Source organism: Oratosquilla oratoria, chromosome 10, assembly GCF_046742065.1.
Source record: "Oratosquilla oratoria isolate Oo_2021 chromosome 10, ASM4674206v1, whole genome shotgun sequence".
NCBI lineage: Eukaryota > Metazoa > Arthropoda > Malacostraca > Stomatopoda > Squillidae > Oratosquilla > Oratosquilla oratoria.
Window position 1 is genome coordinate 41,310,019 of NC_134786.1, and position 10,000 is coordinate 41,320,018.

Below are 10,000 nucleotides of genomic sequence, written 5' to 3' on the forward strand. Positions count from 1 at the left end.
AGAGAAAGGCGGAATGTAAGGGAAAGAGGAGGAGAAAGAGGAGGAAGAGGATAAGGAAGAGGAGGAAGAAGAGGAGAATGGGAATAAGGATGAGGAGGAGAAGGAGGAGGAGAAGGTAGGAGGAGGAGGAAGAAAAGAAGACGAGGAGAAGGAGGAGGAGGAGGAGGAGAAGGAGAAGACAAAGGAAGAGGAGACAAAGGAGGAGGTGGGGAGAAGGAGTAAGAGAAGAAACAGAAGGAGGAGGAGGAGGAGGAGGAGGAGGAAGAGAAGTAGAAGGAGAAGGAGGACGAGAGGGGGAGGGAGAGGATGAAAGAGATGAGGATGAGGATGAGGAGGAAGAGAGGAGGAAGTTTGGCTGACCGAGGAACAAGGAAAAACTTTCCAGTTGTTGACCACTTGGGGAAACGGGAAGTAGGAGAAAAAGTGGCCCCAAGTCGGAAAGGTTTGGAAAGTCGTCGTGAGAAGCGATCGCCTTGGGTCACGTGGTCTGGGGTTGCTGAATACAATCGCTGGGAAGGAAATAAAAAGAAAATTTATAGTTCGGGTTCTTAAGAATAGTGGTCGGGAGTAATGAAGTTCCTTGAGAAAAAAAAAGAAGAAAAAAAAAAGGAGGAGATGGGTGGTTTAGAAGAGAGAAAATCTAATTAAATGTGGACGGAAGTTACATAAAGCAAGTTGCGAAAGAATCTATCAGGACATTTTTATGTCCATAATTTTGAAGTTTAGTCACGTAATAGTGCTCAAATTTAAATATTCTCTAGTAAGACTTATAGAATTAATAATAATGCCGGAGCCATGCAAGACAGACGCGTATAAAATTTTAATACTCGTATACAAACACTTTACAGTAAAAGCATGCATACATGACGAAAACGTCAATATTATGCAAGACAATCACGTCTCTGCGTCACTACACGACAAGCAGTACTGACGACGAAGGCACGACAGAACAAACACCAAACCACATCGAAAATGTCGACACTTTGCTCCACAATGAAATAATATTGTTGACACCGACGCTGCACATTGCACGCACGAAAATGTCGTCAATTTGTCGCTTGCCTATGCGGAGCAGAGGTGAAAACGCTGACGACCTTTTACAGGATAAGCACGCACAGGTATTTATAGATTTTTTTTTTCTTTTTTGCCTTCGGCCGTACATTCTCCGCCAGTCCTCTGCCATCTGCTCATCTGTATTTGTTCATTTGTTCCAAGATAAGAAACTTATAAACAGCATAAACACATAGAAAAAATAAGAATACAGAAAAACACCTTAAAATTTCGAGTCTGAATGAAAAATATACTCGTATTTTGAACAAGAAAGAAAATTTACATACGTCTCATTCGGATAATCATTTAAAAGAAAGATTTGACGGTGAAAAAAAAAAATCCGGGAGGGAAACTATGAAGCAAAAAGTGAACGGTGAGCACTGAATAATCATTCATAAAAAGAAATATATATTAGGGGTTTATCTTGAAAATAAACCCTATCTTCGTACCTATTCTCCGCCCCTCTGATTACGTAAAGGCACATGAAAAACATATAAATGATGCTTTTGCCTTCAACCATGTATTCTCCCTACTCTTCTCCACCAATCAAACTATGAAATTATAACTTACAATGCTGTTACATTAAAACCATTTTATTAAAACAAATGCATAATTCTAAACACATAAGAGCTGCTGTAGACATACATTAAATACATAGCAACATATGATACACTTCAATGGTTTCGGTGCTTTATAGGCCAGATATAGGAGGGGGCAAAGAGAGAGGAAAAGGAGGGAGGATGGGAGAGAAGAAGGGAGGGACAGACTGAAATTAAGAGAGAGAGAGAGAGCGAGAGAGAGAGAGAGAGAGAGAGAGAGAGAGAGAGAGAGAGAGAGAGAGAGAGAGAGAGAGAGAGAGAGAGAGAGAGAGAGAGAGAGAGAGAGAGAGAGAGAGAGAGAGAGAGGATGTGTGAGAAAGAGAATGTGTGAGAAAGAGTATATGAGATAGATAGAAAGAGAGGGATAGATAGATAGATAGATAGATAGGTAGATAGATACATAGATAGATAGATAGGTAGATAGATACATAGATAGATAGGTAGATAGATACATAGATAGATAGGTAGATAGATACATAGATAGATAGACTGGTAGGTGGATACATATATAGATAGATAGATAGATAGATAGATAGATAGATAGACAGATAGATAGACACAGAGAGAGAGAAAGAGAGAGAATTAGAGATAGAGAAATAGATAACATAAGATAGAGAGATGGGAAGATAAAGAAAAAAACGTTAAAAGAAAATAAAAGATTAAGATTTCTTTTGGAATGCAAAAATAGCTGACAATCCATTTGAAAGGAGATAAAAACAGAAAAAAAACCTAGGAGTTTGTTTAATAGGAGAAAAAGGGAAAATGGCGAGAAAGATGAGAAATTACCTTTGGGTGACTAAAAATAAAGAAAAAAATCGTCGAAAAAATATTATAAAAGTGTGAAGAGTAAAGAGGGAGAGATGAAAAACAAAACAAAAACGAAATCTATATAGAAGGTGATGGGATTGTGAGAAAAAGAAAATGGGAGAACGTTAAGAACTCATTTAAAGTAGGAACAAAAAATGGGGCGAGGAGGGGGAGTGAAACGAAAAGAACAAGAACTGAGAATTTATCTACAAAGATACCTGAAAAAGGTCCAGACAAAAAAAAAAAAAAATAAATAAATAAATAAAATAAAATAAAATAAATAGATGAATAATAAATAAATAAATGAAAACAAATGAATAAGTAAAATAAGATAAAATAAAACAAAATGATATGAAATGAAATTAAACTAAATAAAACAAAATAAGGTAAAATAGAAAAAAATAATAATAAAATAAAATAAGATAAAATAAAATAAGATAAAATAAAATAAAATAAAATAAAATAAAATAAAATAAAATAAAATAAAATAAAATAAAATAAAAAGTGATATACCAAAGCCCTTTTCCACTGTATCTCCCTTCCAGTCTTTCTGTCGCTTACACTCTCTGCTTAAATTCTTTCCTATTCTTAGTCCCCTTACCTGTCTATCTACCCGGTTTGTATGCCCGTCTACGTATCTACTGTTTGTGACTGTCTATCTGTGTTACAATCTGGTGTCTCTTTTCCTTTTTCTTCCTTTTCTACCTATTTACCTTTCTCATCTCCTTCACGCTTTCTGTCCTTCTATTTCTTTCTTTTTACCTTCTTCCGTTCACACACCTTCCCTCTACTGCTCTCTTTCTTCCCCTTTCCTCCGTAAAACTAATTTTTCACTTTTCTTTCTCTTTATCATCTCGCTCGCTCTCTCTTTCTCCTCCTCATTTTTCCTTCTCTCTCTCTCTCTCTCTCTCTCTCTCTCTCTCTCTCTCTCTCTCTCTCTCTCTCTCTCTCTCTCTCTCTATCTATCTCTATCTATTTATCTATCTCTATCTCTATCTCTTTATGTCTCTCAATGGTCTCATCTGTAAAGTGTTTAGTGTTTATCTTACTCACTCACTCTCTCTCTCTCTCTCTCTCTCTCTCTCTCTCTCTCTCTCTCTCTCTCTCTCTCTCTCTCTCTCTCTCTCTCTCTCTCTCTCTCTCTCTCTCTCTTTCTCTCTCTTTCTCTCTCTTTCTCTCTCTCTATCTATCTATCTGTCTGTCTGTCTATCTATCGCTTTCTCTTTATTAATCTCTCTACAGTTTCGTCTATCAAGTGTTTAGTGTTTCTCTCTCTCTCTCTCTCTCTCTCTCTCTCTCTCTCTCTCTCTCTCTCTCTCTCTCTCTCAGTATAATTTTTTTATTAGTACAGATGACAAGGACAGACGTTCTGGTTTGTACTCGCGTACCTGATATCAAGGAACCACAACGCGAGCACTACTAATCCTTTGTCGACAACACTCGACGTGAGGACCCGATAACGAGCTCACGGTCACGTAACGTGAGAGGCTGGACAACGTGAGACGTACACCCTCCCTTCGCCGTGAGATTAAAACGAAACAAGTGAGAGCTCAGCATGAGGTCAACACGAACCCGGAGTGAGGTCAAATTTGAATCAGATTTAAGTCATTTTGTGATAAGCGAGGTCAACACAAGAATAGCGTTTTGGTCATCCTGGGGTCATTTAATGTCAAAATCGGGGTTAGGTCACAGGAGGGGCAGAAAAAAGGGGTCCAGTTAATGAAGGAGGGTCGAGGTAAAGGTCAGGGCGAGGGGGGAGGGTGAATGTGAGAGTGAAGGCCGAGATGGGAATGGGGATGAGGATGAGGATGAGGATGAGGATGAGGATGAGGACGAGGATGAGGACGAGGACGAGGACGAGGAAGAGGATGAGGATGAGGATGGGGATAAGGATGAGGATAAAGATGAGGATGAAGATAAAAGTGAGGATGATAATGAATATGAAGATGAGAATGAGAATGAGGATGAGGATGAAAACTGTGGATGAAGGGAGTGGGTGAAGAGTGAGGGTGAGGATGAGAGGTGGGGAGGAAGGGTTAGGATGAGGTTAAAGATGATAATTAGGGTGAAGTAGGGTGATAGGTACGGTTAAGAGGAGGCTGAGGTTGAGAATAAGGACGAGGATGACCTTGAGAGGGCTGAGGATGACAGAGAGTGACGGTATAAATCCTCTTTTCTCCCTCCTCCTCCTTCCCTCCTTTCTTCCCTCACTCATTCTCTCCCTCTCTCCCTCTCTCCCTTTCTCTCTCGCTCCCCCCTCTCTCTCTCTCTCTCTCTCTCTCTCTCTCTCTCTCTCTCTCTCTCTCTCTCTCTCTCCCTCTCTCCCTCCCTCCCTCCCTCTCTCCCTCTCTCCCTCTCTCCCTCTCTCCCTCTCCCCCTCTCTCCCTCTCTCCCTCTAACTTAAAGGTAAGGAATGGAACAGTGGGGAAAAGGGAAATCTTTAAAGGAAATAAAGGGAGGATAAGGAAGTCTGAGAGACGAAGGAAGGGAGAGGAAAGGGAAAGGATGAGAGAGAGGAGAGAAGGAAGAGGAGGGAACGAGGATAGAGGAAGAGAGAGATAAAAAGAAAGGTCGGAAGGAAGGAGAGGGGAGAAAGAGAGCGAAGAAGATGGGAAAAGAGAGGAAGGCGTTAGAAGAGATCGCGAGAATTCGACCCAGAATCTTTCAGAAGCTTCCAGAAGCTTCCAGAAGCTTCCGGAAGCTTTTGTTCTCAACGGAAGCTACATGACAGTCTCTCCCCCTCCCCCCAGTCACACTGGGGGAGGAGTGAAGTAAAAGTAGGAGGAGGAGGAGAGGAGGAGCAGGAACTGGGGGAGAAGGAGGAGGAAGAGGAGCAGGAGGAGGAGGAGAAGAAAGAGTAGGAGGAGGAGGAGAAGAAAGAGTAGGAGGAGGAGGAGGAGGAATAGGAACCTGGGGAGGAGGAAAAACAGGAACTGGTGGAGAAGGAGGAGGAGGAGGAGGAGGAGGAGGAGGAGGAAGAGGAGAAGGGGTGAAGAAAGAGTAGGATGAGGAGGAGGTCTAGGAAATTGGGGAGGAGGAAGATGAAGAAGAGGAAGAGCAGGAAATGGGGAGGAGGAGGAGGAGTAGGAAATAGGGGAGGAGGAGGAAGAAGAGGTAGGAAGGGTAGGAAGGAGGAAAAAGAAGAAGGAGGAGGAGGAGGAGGGAAGAAGAAGAGGGAAAAGTAGAAGAGGAGAGGAAGAAGAAGGAGAAAAAAGAAAAGGAAGGATAAAGGGAAGGAATGAGGGAAAGGGAGGGGAAATAGAGGGAAGAGGAGGACGTTAGGGGGAGGACGAGAGGAGTGTTGCTGGAGGGGCAGGGGAAGAAGATGGAAGGAGGAGGAGGAGGAGGAGGAGGAGTAGGAGCAGGAGGAAGAGTAGGAGGAGGAGGAGGAGGAAGAGTAGGAGAAGGAGGAGGAGGAGAGAGGGAGGGAGGAGAGGGGTGTTGAGGAGGAGGTGAGGAGTAAGAGAGGGGTGTTAGAGGAGGAGAAGGGAAGAGGAGGAGAGTAGGAGGAGGAGGAGGAGGATGAGGAGGATGAGGAGAGGAGTGTGGGAGGTAAGAGGAGAGATAGAGGGTGGAGAGGGGCGTTGAGGAGGAGGGGAGGAGGAAGAGGAGGAGAAGAGGAGGAGGAGGAAGAGAAAGGGAGATTGAGAGGAGTGGGAAGAGGAGGGGGAAGAGGGGAGGAAGTGGAGGAGGTGGAGGGGAAGAAGGGAGGAAGGGAGGAGGAGGAGAGGAGGGGAGGACGAGGGGAGGAGGAGAAGGATGGAGGAGGGAGAATAAGGTGGGAGGGGAGGAGAAGGGTGAGGAAGAGGAGAGGAGGGTGAGGTGAGGAAGGGAGGAGGTGGAGGATGAGGAGGGGAGGAGGGGAGGAAGGGAGAAGGGGAAGATGAGTAGGGGAGGGCGAGGGGAGGAGAGGAGGAAGTGAAGGAGGAGGAGGGGAGGAGGGGAGGAAGGGAGGAGGAGGGGAGGAGAAGGATGGAGGGTGAGAGGAGGAGATGGAGAGGGAAGGAGAAGGGGAGGAGGAGGAGGGGAGGAGGGTGGGGAGGCGGTGAATGAGTATGAAGAGTAGAAAGACGAATATGAGGAAGAGAGAGAAGAGGAGGATAGAGAGCAGTTGCCAAAGGTACGCTGGACCTATGTTATGGAAAGTGGAAAAAGAGCGTGTATCCAGCGGTTTTCAGATTATTTCAAGACAGATGGTCACTTGCTCTGCCTTTGTAATCTGCCTTTATATATATATATATATATATATATATACATATATACATATATATATACATATATATATATATATATATATATATATGCATATATATATATGCATATATATATATATATATATATATATGTATATATATATACAGTATATATATATAGCCAGAGAGAGAGACAGATAGGTTTGATAAAGGAAGGAGAAAGAAACAAAATTCTATTCATGTAAATTGAAAAAAACACACATACACACAAACACCATGAATACAAAAATAGAAAGTTCCTTCTCATCTAACTTTTTTTCCCTGGTGCTAACCCTCCACCCCTCAACCACCACCACCGTCACACTTCTTCCTCTCCCCTAAGTCCCCCTCCCTCCTTCCCCCCCCCCCCCGAACCCCGGAGAGACCCAAACTCGAGTAGGAGATGAGAGAAAAGGGGAGGCCGGTGATGGAGTTTGGATGTGGAGGAAAGATACAAAATTGGAGTTGGAAGTGAAGGCAGGGTCTGGAAGTGGACCAGGAACGAGACCGGGTGCTGGGGTGGGTGGGGTGGGGTGGGGTGGGGTGGGGGTGAGAAGAGGTGAGAGAGAGAGAGAGATGGTTCCCTGCAACCTCTCACGACTCTCACTCGGCTGCGAACCTTAAGAGAGACCCAGAGGCTAATGGCAGTCTCTCTTTTGCCATAGAGATGTGACCCGCTTTCAGTTCTAGTAGGATACGCTTAAAGATTTAGTGTGTGGGGTCGAGAGAGAGAGAGAGAGAGAGAGAGAGAGAGAGAGAGAGAGAGAGAGAGAGAGAGAGAGAGAGAGAGAGAGAGAGAGAGAGAGAGAGAGAGAGAGAGAGAGAGAGAGAGAGACAGAGAGAGAGAGAGAGTGTGTGTGTGTGTGTGTGTGTGTGTGTGTGTGTGTGTGTGTGTGTGTGTGTGTGTGTGTGTGTGTGTGTGTGTGTGTGTGTGTGTGTGTGCGTGCGTGTGTGTGCGTGTGTGTATTGTATATTCAAGGCGTCAAGATAGGCTGACAGGATGCAAATAAATATTGTATACGTGCTTGAAACGAGCACATCTCCACTGAGCTAACCGGAGTTCTGTTAAGGAAGTTCATGTTGAAATTGAGTCAATATTATTAATGAATGAGATATAAATCGTTTATCTTTTCTATAAATACATTTCCTAAAACGAGACAGAAATCGTTTATATTTATTATAAATAAATAAATTTTATTGTAAAAAATATAAATAGGGTAGAGAAAGATATATGCGTATAAAGTATACGCTTACGTACATATGTATATTATGACGATTGAGTGCTGATCGAGAGAACAGGGTATGCAGATGGCCTGGATTATGGAGTGAGGGAGGCAAAGGCAGTTGGCAGGGACGAGACGCGAGCGAGAGGAAATTGGGACAAAATGGAGAGAAGAGGAAGTTAATTTGGCAAGCGGAGGTGGGAAACGATAAAATGAACTTAGTTTGTCCCCCAAGTGGAAACGCGTGGAGTCAACGTGGATCCAGACAGGTGGAGGAATGTGAGTGGGTGGTTGAGGTGGAAGACAGGAATAAAGTGGAGGAGGTGATAGATGTTGTGGGAAAAAAAAAAAGATAGTTTCACAATGGAAATGCAATCTTAGCTATCTTTTCATATATTTTGCTTTTCAAATAAACACCCTGTGCTATGAAGCAGGTATTAAACAGTAGAAATAACAGCTAAAGTTATACGGGTGCCTATTCAAAAAAAAGGGAAAGAGGATAAAACTAAGCCTATAAAGATAACCACAATAACATCAAACGCTGAAAAAGGCTTAGACCATTTTACTGCAAATGATTGCTGTAATAAATCACCTGTCGACATCAGGAACAAATTCAAAAGTCACCAAGTATTTTGCATAGGATAAAATATTTAATTTAGCTCCTAGATTATCATAAAAGAAAAAACATTATTGGCGTCATGTTCTTTTTTTTATTATTATTATACCGCCACGTTTCTCTTTACCACGTCTAAAATCACGGACACCATACACATTATTTCAGTGGCAAACCTTATTTGTCAAACGAGAAGCCCTAAATGTAAATGTGGTGGAGGAAGAGGAGGAGGAGGAGGAGGAGGAAGAGGAGGAGGAGGAGGAGGAGGAGGAGGAGGAGGAGGAGGAGGAGGAGGAGGAGGAGGAGGAGGAGGAGGAGGAGGGGAGAAGGAGGAGGAGGAAACGTATAAAGGTGAAGGAGGATGAGCGAGAGGAACAGAGAGATCGGAAGGAGCGAGATTACGACTATGCTACAGGATAAAAGACAAAGAAGAGAAGTAGAAGAAGTAGGAGGAGGAAGAGCAGGAGTAGTGAGAGGAGGAAAAGCAGGAGGATTAGGAGGAGCAAGAGAAATAGGAGGAAGAAGTAGAGGAGTATGATGAGGAAGTGAAGGAGGAGGAAGTAAAGGAGGAGTAGGAAGAAGTGGAGAAGGAGGAGGAAGTGGAGGAGAGGGAGGAAGGGGAGGAGGAGGAGTAGGAGGAGGAGAAGGAAGAAGAGGGTATGAGAAGGAAGTGGAGGAAAAGAAATTGGAGGAAGAGGCGTAGGAGGAAGACGAGGAGAGGGGGAAAAGGAAGAGGAGGAGAGGAGAAGGAGGAGGAAGAGCAGTAGCAGTAGCAGAAACAAGAGGAGACTTCGATGACACGCATCGCCAAGGCCAGAGATCGGTGGTCTTTGGCGGACAGGAGACCCACCGAGGCGCGAGGCCACAAGAGCGAAGACCGGACGACTTCCTTCTCGATCAACCGGAAATGATGACGTTGTTACTCTTCGAATCTTCCCGCAGGGTCAGAGGAGGCGTCTGCAGAAGGAAGTTAGGATTGGAGCTCCTAGTGGGAGACGAAAGGTCCATTGGGGTCCACAGGGGTTGCTGAGGGCCAACAAGGGCCACAAAAGTCCATAGATCACAAGGGGTTGACAAAAGGAAGAATTCTATGAATAACGTCTTCAGGAAGCGTCTTCAGAAGGGGGAAGGCTAGGGATCTAGTGGAAGACGAAAGATCCATGGAGCCTCGCAGGGTCCAATGAGGGTCGAAAAGGCCATAAATGTTCATAGATCCTCAAGGGGTCAACGAAAGGAAGAATTATCTGGATAATGTGTTCAGGAGGCGTCTGCAGAAGGAGCATAGCTGGGGTTCCCTTATGGAAGACGCAATATCCATGGGGTCTCACAGGGTGCAATGAATGTCAAAAAGGCCTCACAAGTCCATAGACCCTCAAGTGGTCAACCAAATGAAGAATTATTTGGATAATGTGTTCAGGAGGCGTCTGCAGAAGGAGCATAGCTGGGGTCCCTTATGGAAGACAAAAGATCCATGGG